At 39.5% G+C, this 11,879-nt stretch overlaps 1 long non-coding RNA gene across 1 annotated transcript; it reads right to left on the minus strand.

Annotated features, from left to right (window-relative positions):
• Positions 1 to 2,078: 2,078 nt before the first annotated feature.
• Positions 2,079 to 11,879, minus strand: LOC141369422 (uncharacterized). Its single transcript, XR_012373081.1, has 4 exons — positions 11,168 to 11,879; positions 9,529 to 9,651; positions 2,935 to 3,303; positions 2,079 to 2,584 (listed from the first exon to the last, which is right to left on the minus strand). It is a non-coding gene; the product is annotated as an uncharacterized lncRNA (long non-coding RNA).

An 11,879-nucleotide genomic window follows, 5' to 3' on the forward strand; every position in this document is an offset into this window, starting at 1 on the left:
TGGGTGGGACTCAGATATTCTGCCTGCCTTAGCCAAAAGATGGGAGGTCTGGGTTGGTACACTGAGCCAGTTAGAAGATCGAAACATCAGCAGATGTTACAGACCAAAGGACTTTGGAGAAGTCTACAGAGCACAGCTACACCATTTTTGTGATGCCAGTGAAGTAGGGTATGGCACAGCGAGCTACTTGAGGCTTACAAACACCCGAGGTCTCATCCATGTTGCATTAGTGATGGGCAAAGGAAGAGTAGCACCACTGAAGCCCATCACCATCCCCAGATTAGAACTGGCAGCTGCAGTTCTGGCAGTGCGAATCAACAGAATACTGGAAAAAGAACTAGAATTCATTCTACAGCCACCGGTCTATTGGACGGATAGCACCTCAGTCATAAAGTACATCCTAAATGACACCTGCCGCTTCCAGACATACGTGGCTAATAGAGTAACAACCATCAGAGGCCTATCAGAAAAGTTTCAGTGGCGTTATGTGAACAGCGGCCTTAACCCTGCGGATGATGCTACACGAGGCATGTCAACTGAATCCTTTCTGAAGTCTGAACGATTGCTGAATGGACCGGACTTTCTGAAGCAGCCAGAGAAATCTTGGCCAAGACTTCCCGAGATTACCCTCATTGTTCCTTATAATGACCCAGAAATCAAGAAGACTGTTGCAATTCTAAGTACAGTAGTAACAGAAATATACGATCCAGTCATTAAGTTTATACAATACTTTTCTTCCTGGTGTAACCGAGTGGCACTCTTACATCCGACTACGCCACCAGGCTTATCCCCGGAAATCGTTAGACACAGAATCTCAAGTTCAATAATCAATGAATACAAGAACAGAGACATGACCTTCAAGTTCAACAATTTTATTGATTGTCATTAATAAAATTTTTCTAAAATAGATCAGGATATTTCCTGCTTTATTCACAATAATTTAAAAATAAACACATTCAATTTAAAATGAGTAGATGTCAATTCAAATATTAAAATATAACCCACCAGTTCCAGGTTAACCAGGCCTGCGCGAAGGAGAAAAGGGCATCAAGGGACAGGAACCCACCTCCTTGAGCACACACGTGATGCAAATCACACGTTTAAATAAAAGTGCAGCGAACAATGCAAATAATTCTACACACTAAACTCAATATCCATGCAGTGCAGAACACCTCATACCACAGGCAGTGGGGAAAACCCAGATGACCCCCAAAGAGAAAGAGCTCCACGCAGGCTGGCTCCTAAAACACAGAAAAATTGATTAAGTTCTCTCCAAATCACAGTGCTTGAGGTCTCGGCGGTTGGTACAATAAATACAAAACAAAATCAATCAAAATAATAAATTAATAGAATGAGTAATTTCCAAAACAATCAATAGCCGCTTTTGCACTATCGGGCTTGTGCGAGCCAGGGCTTCAAACGGGCCTCACGGAGCCAATAGCCTCAGACCTCCAGCTGTGTAGCCAAAATCACGACGCGTTTACATTGTCAAGCCAATAGCGCCGCAGCGCTTCAGAAAACCCGCCCTTAATACGTCTACCTGGATGTAACGTCACACAACTCCGCCTGTTTTACTGTGAGGAAGTCACTTCAATCTGACAGGAGACGGGAGTGAGATCGCATCATCATTCAACAAACAAAGAACATAACTGAGGCGGCTGTTTGCACGGTGAAAGCCAAGATGAGAAGATAGATGTTTGCTCCATCCGCGGGGTTACTCTTGAAGTTTATGTTGGCTGCACACGAGCGATCTCAGGACGGGACAATATCAGATCAATAAGCTTTATGAAGTAGGATCATTACAAATAAAGCGTTCATCTACCTAATGTGCCATTATACTATATACACAATATTTTAAAGAATATAACGAGTCCTAGTTTTACATTTATGTAAAATAATCTTATTTTAAAATATGCACGTGGGTCTAAATATGTAACTTTAAGTTTGTAATTATAGTTCAATGGCGATGTAAACATACTTACACATTATAAGAGGTGTGATATCTTTAATCATGAAAACGTTAGTTGAGCATCACATGAAACACGAGGTCTAATAGCTATTTCAATAATGTTTCAATCAATAAATACTTTTGTCTATAAAGAACTGCCTCGAATAGCTGAATAGGACTGAAAATCACTTTACTTGCATCTCAAAAATCAAAACGTTTGAGAAATCATTAGAAAATGTACTCGTTAAGAATCAACTCTGAATATACACAAGTATTTAAAAAGCTATGTTACAGTGGTTAAGTTAATGATGGTTATATTTACCATTTTGTTGCATCTTACCATTTCTGTGTTTCAGATGTGATCCTTATTAAGCAATCATTTTCAATAAACTGACAAGCAGTCGTAGTAATAATAACTCGTTACTTTATTTACATATGAAGTTTATATCAGTGCACAGACAGGTGTATTTAAAGACATCTTCTCCGGACGGATTTCAACATCCATGGCTCCTGTCGTCTCATCATCATCATCATCTTCGTTTCATCACCTGCTCTTGCATTTGTTGCTGTGTCATCTCTCATATACAAAATAAAAACTCCTGGATGACAAACTGAAAGCTTTACGTTGGCATTTTTCTGTAAAACGGACACAAAAGAAAGCAGCACATGTTACGTTTTGTATAAAGGGTTTGTAAATACACATACAGTATACCGACATATAAAGTTTGCTACATTCATGTAAGAGTTTAATTAATCTCCAAAATACCAGAAAGCATGGCTATGACTATAATAAAACCATGGTTACTTTTTCTAAGGGCTGACTAAAAAATTCAACAGAGATGACACTATAACACAAAAACACCCATGTAAGACACTTCTGCAATCGTTATTTGTATTTTAAGTGTTTTGTATGCAAACGTAATGTAGCATTTGTATTTGTATTTTAAGTGTTTTGTATGCAAACGTTATGTAGCATGTTAACTCACCGACTGTAGATACCATCGTGACTCGATCGCTTTAATACATGGAGTGATGGACGATGAAATGATGATTCAACACACATCTTTAATTTCTCAGCACTGTTGCACTTTAAACACTTTGTTCTGTGCCCGAAACTTTATAAACTTCTCCCGAACCGGTAGCGGTGTGCGCCGGATCCTTAGCGTGGCGAGTTCGGCGTTGTAACGCGTGTTTGTTTTTTACATATGCAGATCATTTTCTTTCATTTCATTTCAGGTTTATTTAACAGGGACAATGCACATCAATAATACATTTAAGTAATGTACAATGTGCCAGAATTAGCCAAAAGGCTATTTTACATCTGTTGTCCCTGGACAGATCGCATGATGTCACACCTAAAAAGATAAAAATATTATGACCATACAATTTTAATACAATAAAAAGGCAAAAATATAAATACAAGTATACAAAAAAATAAAAACAAATAGTCAATATGAAAACTTTGACTCCGCACTTTACACATGAGTAACGATAACACAAGTGGCTCAAGCAAACTGACAGGACAGGAAAGATGTGGTGTCTATGTGTAGTGCTGACAGTCTTGATTACCTATTAGCCATTTCTTTAAGTGAAGTTTAAAAGAAGCGTAAGTTTTAAAATTCCTAATGTGTATTGGAATGAGATTTCATTCACGAGCTGCCCTAACTGAAAAGGCTGTTTGGCCAAATGCACTCTTCTTCAATGGAACAATACAATCACCTCTTGTTGCACTCCGTGTAAATCTATGTGTGTTTGGTACAATATTTACGAACTGGTTCAATACACGAGGAGCCAGTTCATGTTGAATTTTGTACATTAGACAGAGATTTGTGAATCTTATCCAATTTTCAAAACTTAAAAGTTTGGCTGTATGGAGATAGAGTCCGAAGTACAAACATAGCAGGCATCTTCCGTGAAACAGTAAATTACTGGTGATCCCGGTTATTTTTAAAGTTTTAAATCTGCAGACAGATGGATGCGCATCTTGCCAGAGTTCAGATAAACTCCGCCTTTGACCTTTACCACTCCCCTAGCCCCGAGAAGCCCGCTGTGGCCCAACGATTTCGGCGGGCCAGAAAAGCCGGGCCTTAAGCACCAACGAAGCACCAGTGAAGCACGATCATGCCCCGGAAGTGACAATGCAAACGCCCCAGGCCTCGGCAGGCACTTTCACGCCCGCTTGAAGCCCGATAGTGCAAACACGGCTAATGTATAATCAACTTAAATAACACAAATTAATCCTGAGCAAAACAGCAGGGCTTAAGAATCAGATGTCCATGTGTACAAAGTTCCACAATGGAAAATCTGTTAAACAAAACAGAAAACAAACCACATTTAATCAATTACATTAACATTAAATATAAATTACCATAAAATAAAAACAATCATAATATCAAACCCACAATATCATACACACACATTTCCATAACCAATTCATTAAACCACACAATGGTTTCATGACTTACTATACTCAACCTACCCCTTTAACCTACACATACCTCTACGGTAATCCACAAGTGGAATGAAAGCTCTGTGTCGTGTCGTAATCAAGTCGTAATCAAGTCAGTCAAAATGCTACGTAATGCAGCTCGTTGTTTGCACTTAGCCACAGCCCACAAGCTCTTTCAAATCGGAAGCTAACTTCCTGCAATTTACACACAATAGAGCAGGTAAAGACCCAAAATATCTCCATACAGCAATTTATAGCCTTGAAATCAATGCCATACTCCTACCTTGCTTTAGCGCTTCAGGATCATAACACCGAAATACGACATCCGTGCCTTGCACTTAACAGCTCACGCGTTCGCACAGCAGCTCCCGTCCTGCAGTTAATGCAACAAACTACATAAAAGCCTAAACGTCTCTATACAGACGCTTACAACGTTAATCCGAATATCGTATTCCTACCTCACTATGGCGCTTCAGGATCACAAACACAGACCGGAAGAAACAGAATGATCAACACAGCAGGAAATTACGTACCCTAACAGCCTTTACGCTATTTATAGAGAACACCGAACACGTACACTCCGCCCCATCATTATCACTCGGTCACACTGGGATAATTTGAAAACAGCTACTGCAAGGCTCCTACAATTCAAAGACCTGCTTATACAGTTAAGCAGGAGCAGAAAAGAAATGGCACTCTCAGACCAACAGACTGATGACATCAAGAAAAGATCTAAAATACCGACCTATAAGCATCTGTCAGTTGAAGATCTTGCACGCGCTGAGAAGGCTCTCCTCCAGTGTGTTCAGCAACAAATTTTCCCAGAGGAGCTCTCAGCACTGAAGAAAGGGAAGATGTCTGTCAAGAAAGGTAGCAGACTTTACAAACTCAACCCTATTCTTGATGATGGAGTGTTACGAGTGGGCGGTAGGTTGAGTAAGATGGCAATGCCAGAAGAATTTAAACATCCAGCCATCTTACCCAAGACCAGCCACCTAACCAGAGTGCTCATCAGGCATTCTCACATTTCAGTCGGTCATGGTCGAAGAAATCAAACATTGGCAAAGCTCCGCCAAAGATTTTGGATTCTCAAAGCCAATTCAGCCACAAGAGGGATCATAAGAGATTGTATCTTCTGCAGACGCTGGCACACTCCACCTACTGTACAGAAAATGGCTCACCTGCCTTTAAGTCATACGTTACCAGACAACCCTCCCTTCACTTACGTCGGGGTTGATTACTTTGGCCCTATTGAAACAAAGAGAGGCAGGGTAATGGTAAAAAGGTATGGAGTTTTATTCACCTACCTTGTCAGTAGAGCAGTCCATTTAGAACTGGCACATTTCATGGACACTGATTCCTGCATTGCTGCTCTCCGAATGTTTGTGTGCAGGAGGGGGTCAGGTCAAAGAAATGTTCTCTGATAACGGCACAAACTTTGCGGGGGCAGAATGTGAATTGAAAAACTCACTTGCACTTCTGAATCACAACAAGATCCAGCAACACCTATCAACGAAGGGAATAAAATGGACTTTTAATCCTCCCTTCGGCTCACACCATGGATGTTCATGGGAAAGACTAATTAGAACCATCAAAAAGGTCTTATACTGTTTTATAATGTTAGGCAGCAAGTGTTGGATGGGGAGAGCCTGCAGACGGTTCTCTGTGAAGTAGAGACTATCTTGAATGATAGACCAATCACTGTTGTTTCTGATGATGTGAGTGATCCAGAACCTCTGTTTAAGAAGGAGGATTGTTATGCCAGACGAAGATGGAGACAGGTGCAGTACATCGCTGACCTGTTTTGGAAGCGCTGGGTCATAGAATATCTTCCCCTAATGCAGGAAAGGCAAAAGTGCAATATAGTCAGAAAAATACTCAAGCTAGATGACATCGTGTTGATCATGGATGAAGCAGCACCACGCAATTAATGGTTAATGGTAAAAATAATAGAGATCATGCCAGACAGCAGAGGACATGTTTGACGGGTCAAAATAAGGACCAGAAGTAACATTTTAGAGAGACCCATTGTCAGGACTCTGCCTTGAAGTCTTGTTATATTTGTATTTTGTCATGGTGGCAGAGTTCTGGCAGTCCCTGGCCTTGTGTGGAGGTTCATGCCTTGTTTTTGTGTTTGGCATGTGCCTCCAGTGTCTTGTCTCTTGTCCCCGCCCCCTCGTGCTTATTGTTAATTATTACTTATTCCCATCACCTGTTCCCACTCGTTATCTTGTTTGGTTTTCTCTATTTAATGTCAGTGTTTCTTTTGTTCTGTGCAGGTTCGTTGTGTTGTGTTCTGTTCCTCGTGTAGGCTCAAGTCTTGTTACCTAGTCAAAGTTTAGTGTCATCTGTCAGAGTTTCATGTTTCATGTTTTGTACCCCCTCGAGGGTTTTTGTTTTTTGTAAAAATAAAGTGTTTTCTGTTTTCCCCCGTCATCGTTTGCATTTGGGTTCATCTGTTCCTGCTAATCCTGACAGAATGAACCTGCCAAAATTGAACCCAGCAACGGTGTCGGGGTTACTTGCTACCCCTCCCGGTTTCGCTTTGTTGCCTGTTGTGGTGCGTCCTTTCCCGGAGTGGCTGACCAGGAGGGTCCGTGGAGTTCTCTTTGCTGAGCTCTGGAGTGCAGCTGTCGAGTCCGATCCGGACCTTGAGGGGATGGCTGCCTTGTCCGGGCCGATCCTTGGACTGGCCGCTGTCCAGTTTGTCTCGGCCTACGGGATGGCTGAATCTGCGCAGTCCGCGTCACCCATCGAGTCCGCGCCACCCATCGAGTCCGCGCAGCCAGAGCCGGAGCCCGCGCAGCCAGAGCCGGAGCCCGCGCAGTCCGCGCAGCCAGAGCCGGTGCCCGCGCAGTCCGTGCAGCCAGAGCCGGAGCCCGCGCAGTCCGCGCAGCCACAAACTGAGCCCGTGCGGTCGATTCAGCCCGCGCAGTCCCAGCTGCGTCCTCGCCCCAAACCCCCGTGGACTGTCCAGTTTTAGTATCTTGTGGACTTATGTGTGTTTGATTTAGTTTTGTTTTATCTTGTTTTTGGCACCTCTTGTTAAGTTTTCGTCTGATGTGTTCTAGTCTTGTCATGTTAATTATGTCATGTTCTCTTGTCTTGTGTGTTCCCTTTTTGGACGCCAGGTGGCGTCCTTTGAGGGAGGGCTACTGTCAGGACTCTGCCTTGAAGTCTTGTTATATTTGTATTTTGTCATGGTGGCAGAGTTCTGGCAGTCCCTGGCCTTGTGTGGAGGTTCATGCCTTGTTTTTGTGTTTGGCATGTGCCTCCAGTGTCTTGTCTCTTGTCCCCGCCCCCTCGTTCTCCTGCTTATTGTTAATTATTACTTATTCCCATCACCTGTTCCCACTCGTTATCTTGTTTGGTTTTCTCTATTTAATGTCAGTGTTTCTTTTGTTCTGTGCAGGTTCATTGTGTTGTGTTCTGTTCCTCGTGTAGGCTCAAGTCTTGTTACCTAGTCAAAGTTTAGTGTCATCTGTCAGAGTTTCATGTTTCATGTTTTGTACCCCCTCGTGGGTTTTTGTTTTTTGTAAAAATAAAGTGTTTTCTGTTTTCCCCCGTCATCGTTTGCGTTTGGGTTCATCTGTTCCTGCTAATCCTGACACCCATCACCAAGCTGTGCCGCCTTATGGAGGCTTGAGATTACCCCCACTCTTACCTACTTTCTCTTTTTTTTGAAGAAGATTTTTTTTTACTCTAAAACAAATGAACTATATTTAATGGCTCCATGTTTTTTATTGTAATTGTCAGATAAATATTGTAGACAATTAGGGGCCGGGATGTTGGAGCCATTTTTGCTATTTTTGGTGTTTCCTTTGTTGTTATGATTAGAATAATAAGTTTAAGTTTTCTATTATATTATAACATATTATAGTGAATTATATATTTAGAATTATACATTCTTTGTCACAGGGTGTTCGGGCAATAATGGGCACAGATTCACATTAGTTTCTATGTAGCCCCACCTCCTTCTGTCTAAAGTATATCATGTGATCACACAGGTGTTTTGGATTAGAGCTGGCAGGAGGGAGAAAGGGACACAGTTTTTGACCGTGAAAAGATCTGTATAGTAACAAAAGGCAAATAAATGTTTAAGCAAGAAAGAATCTGTGTGTCATAAACATCACTGACTGCTCCTGTCATAGCGGCTCCATGCAATTTGTAAAATGCATTGGAGGCCGTGATAGTGGAATAAATGCAATATCTTTATATCATTTTGCAGAAAACCCTTTGAAGTTACAGAAAAAGCTGCTGTTTGTGACAAATAGTGTTATTTATGTTGTTTTTCATATGATAAAACACCAAATTTTCTATTTTTATGTTGTAAATACTGTATTTGATAGTGTATAACTCTGGTTCTGGGTGCTCTAGCAGACTGCAGACAGTTCTGGTTGTTACCAGCAGCAGACAGTAAACACCCAAAAAAAGAATGATCTCTTTAGCATGTCGCATTCAAAAGATATTCTTATTTTACTGAAGGGTGCGAAAATACATTTTTCATATAAATATTAATTTTTTGTTTTGCACATATAATAAATAGCAAGGGATTATTCATGCACACAACCAAAGAAAATGCTGTGAATGGACTCATTTTTTAGAGTAGGACCTAAGAGAAAAGATGGTGTATCATTTGAGGCTATCTGTGCTATCTGAGGCAGTTCACACTCAAGTTTCCCATATGTTTACAAATAATTCATTCGACAATTGTTGGATATGTGATGACAATAGAACATAAATAACGCTGCAGCCTTCCTGAGAGTGAGAGCTTTCATTTGATATAAGACTTGCCCATGTTTGTCATACTTGAAAAATATGAAATACGTGAATATTAAATCATATAAAAAAATGTGTGTGGGGGGGGTGATAGTGTAAATTAAGTGTAAATAACTTTCTTACAGTAAAACATATCTCAAAGTGATGCATATCTGCAGAAAGTAGAGAGTCTAAGCTTTCAAACAGTATCTCATATCTGGTACTGGGTCCATGACAGACCATTAAAAATTATATTAATATAATATTTTAATATTTTATATTAAGTCAAAATAAGATAATTCTGGACCTGGTACATGGTCCACAGAGTTAAACAAGTTAAAAAGTGTATTTTATTTAAGTGCACTTTTTTTACCTGGGATAGCATTTGTTAACTCTTAACACCCCACCCTGGACCTTGGTAATTTTTAAACCCTGGCTACGGCCATGATTGTATCATCCTCACAGTTGTCCACTGCATCACTACACATCAATGCATCTGTGAAAATAATATAACCATAAACACTTTATTGTTAGTATTTAAAATAAACTTGCATCATGAGAATTAATATATAAATGGCACCCATACTTAAACAGAACAGTGTGTGAGAGAGATGCATTTTAAAGAGACAGTAACGTTATACACAACCTTTAACTTCAGTGTTAAATAATATGTCGTTTAATATGTCATTATCAATATCTGAATGAGAAATGAACTGACATCCCAGGTGGCATGCAACCATTGAAACAATGTTGGGGATCGTTGATTTGTCGGTGTTGATACCATTGAATCAATATCGGGTTTGCACCCTCCATTGGTATTGGGAGAGTGTTGAAGTTTCAGCGGATCGCCATTGTCGTGATCGGTGTTTGCTTTAGTTGGGCCCTTTACTCTTGTGTTTTAATGTCAAGTTTTCTTTGGCTGTTGAAATAGTGTTTTAAAATACATCTGCTATTGCAAAGAAAACGAAGATCTAATGTTATCAAACAGTTTAATTATTGTAGATATGCCTAAATAATATTAATGAAATACTGTTAAAGTTATGCAAGAAATGGATATTACAGTACTAGTTGGATACAATGTCAGGTCTATTATTTTGAGGATTATAAAAACACATTTAGGTGTTAAAATATATATAAAAACATAAAACCACATTAAAGGTTAGACTACTGAATCTATCTCTGACATCATGAATCGGTCTATGAATCTCATCAATGGTGACGATCAACAAAAGAAGGCTTCATGCTGCAATGCATGCTGGGTATCATCGTAGTACTAAACTAATTTATAACTTCCAGCATGCATTGCAGTTGATCGTTTTATCTGAATTTGTTTGATGATTGGCACCATTGTTGAGATTTGTAGGTTGAGTAATGATGTCTGAATGTGTCAGCATTTTTTTACAAACCAGAACAATTATAATGGTCAAAAATGGATCAACATAATCATGTAAAGCCGCTTAATTTTATATCACCTTGACATCTTCGCAAAAAGCAATCAGTGTCAACTTAACTTTGTAACACATCTTTCTTTTCCAATGCACATGTGTTTCTACATAAACACAAACAAATACTAAAAAAGAAAAGAAAGATTTAACTTAGTGAATGTCAAGAGTCAAGGACCCAACTAAAGCAAACACTGATCACGGTAATGGTGGTTTGTTGAAATTTCAATATTTTTTCAATATTAATGGAGGGTACAAAACTGATATTGATTCAATGCAGTTAACATTGACAAATAAACTGTTTTTAACATTGTTTCAATGGTTTGCATGCTATCTGGGATTCTAGCATCTGAAATCTCAGTAACTAAATCACCTGAACTACTGTAAAAATGTAATGTACTATAATATCTCGTTGTACTATCTTAAATATAAAAATATAGGTGGAGAATTAAAACCATTCAAAATAGTTGCATTTGATAAACTAACGTTACTGATCTTAAGTTTATTCGTAGAACGGACTTCACAAATCTAACGATATGCGAATGAGCACATTTAGCTAAGATAGCTTACCTGAAACTGACCACCTTTTCAACACCTGGCGTGGTTTAAAATTACCGGAACATTGTAGTCAAAGTTGTTGAACCATTACTTGGGATAAGGGTGTTGCTCAGTCGACTTCCCCTCCGTTAAAATTGGTAAGAAACAAACATAAAGGCGCTTGAGTGAGCTTTTTAACGCATCGCCTTCAGCCACTGCCCCAGCTGCTCATCATCTATGCGGCCGGAAGTACGTTGACAAAATGAGCGCAATGGCGCCGCCCTTGTTGCCGTGAAAACTAAGGTGAATAGGTACCTTTGTCTTCTCGTCTCTGTCATCTGATCCTTCATCTCTGGATGTAAAATAGTCCATTATACCATCGTGTATGACACATTTTCTGCACTAAACGATATATTATATAAAATTTATACGCTTAATACATTTTTAAATCAATCAATTTGTCTCTGTTCACATTAGTTAATGCACAATGAACATTATCAAATATTATTAATGTTGTAAAATATATTGTTCACTGTTAGGAATAAACCTGTTACTAAATTTTCTTTCACCATTTCCTTCACAATGTCTACTTATTTCTATGGCTAACAGATTTTTTTACATTTGTCTTTTTTACAGTCTTACCATGGCTTGTAAGCTGGATTGGGTAAGATGTATCATCTGTACAATTACAAGTCATGTATTTTTTCGACTGCAATATTAAATGCTTTCATGTCACATGTAAAAG

The sequence above is a fragment of the Misgurnus anguillicaudatus genome, chromosome 14, assembly GCF_027580225.2.
Source record: "Misgurnus anguillicaudatus chromosome 14, ASM2758022v2, whole genome shotgun sequence".
NCBI classification, from domain to species: domain Eukaryota; kingdom Metazoa; phylum Chordata; class Actinopteri; order Cypriniformes; family Cobitidae; genus Misgurnus; species Misgurnus anguillicaudatus.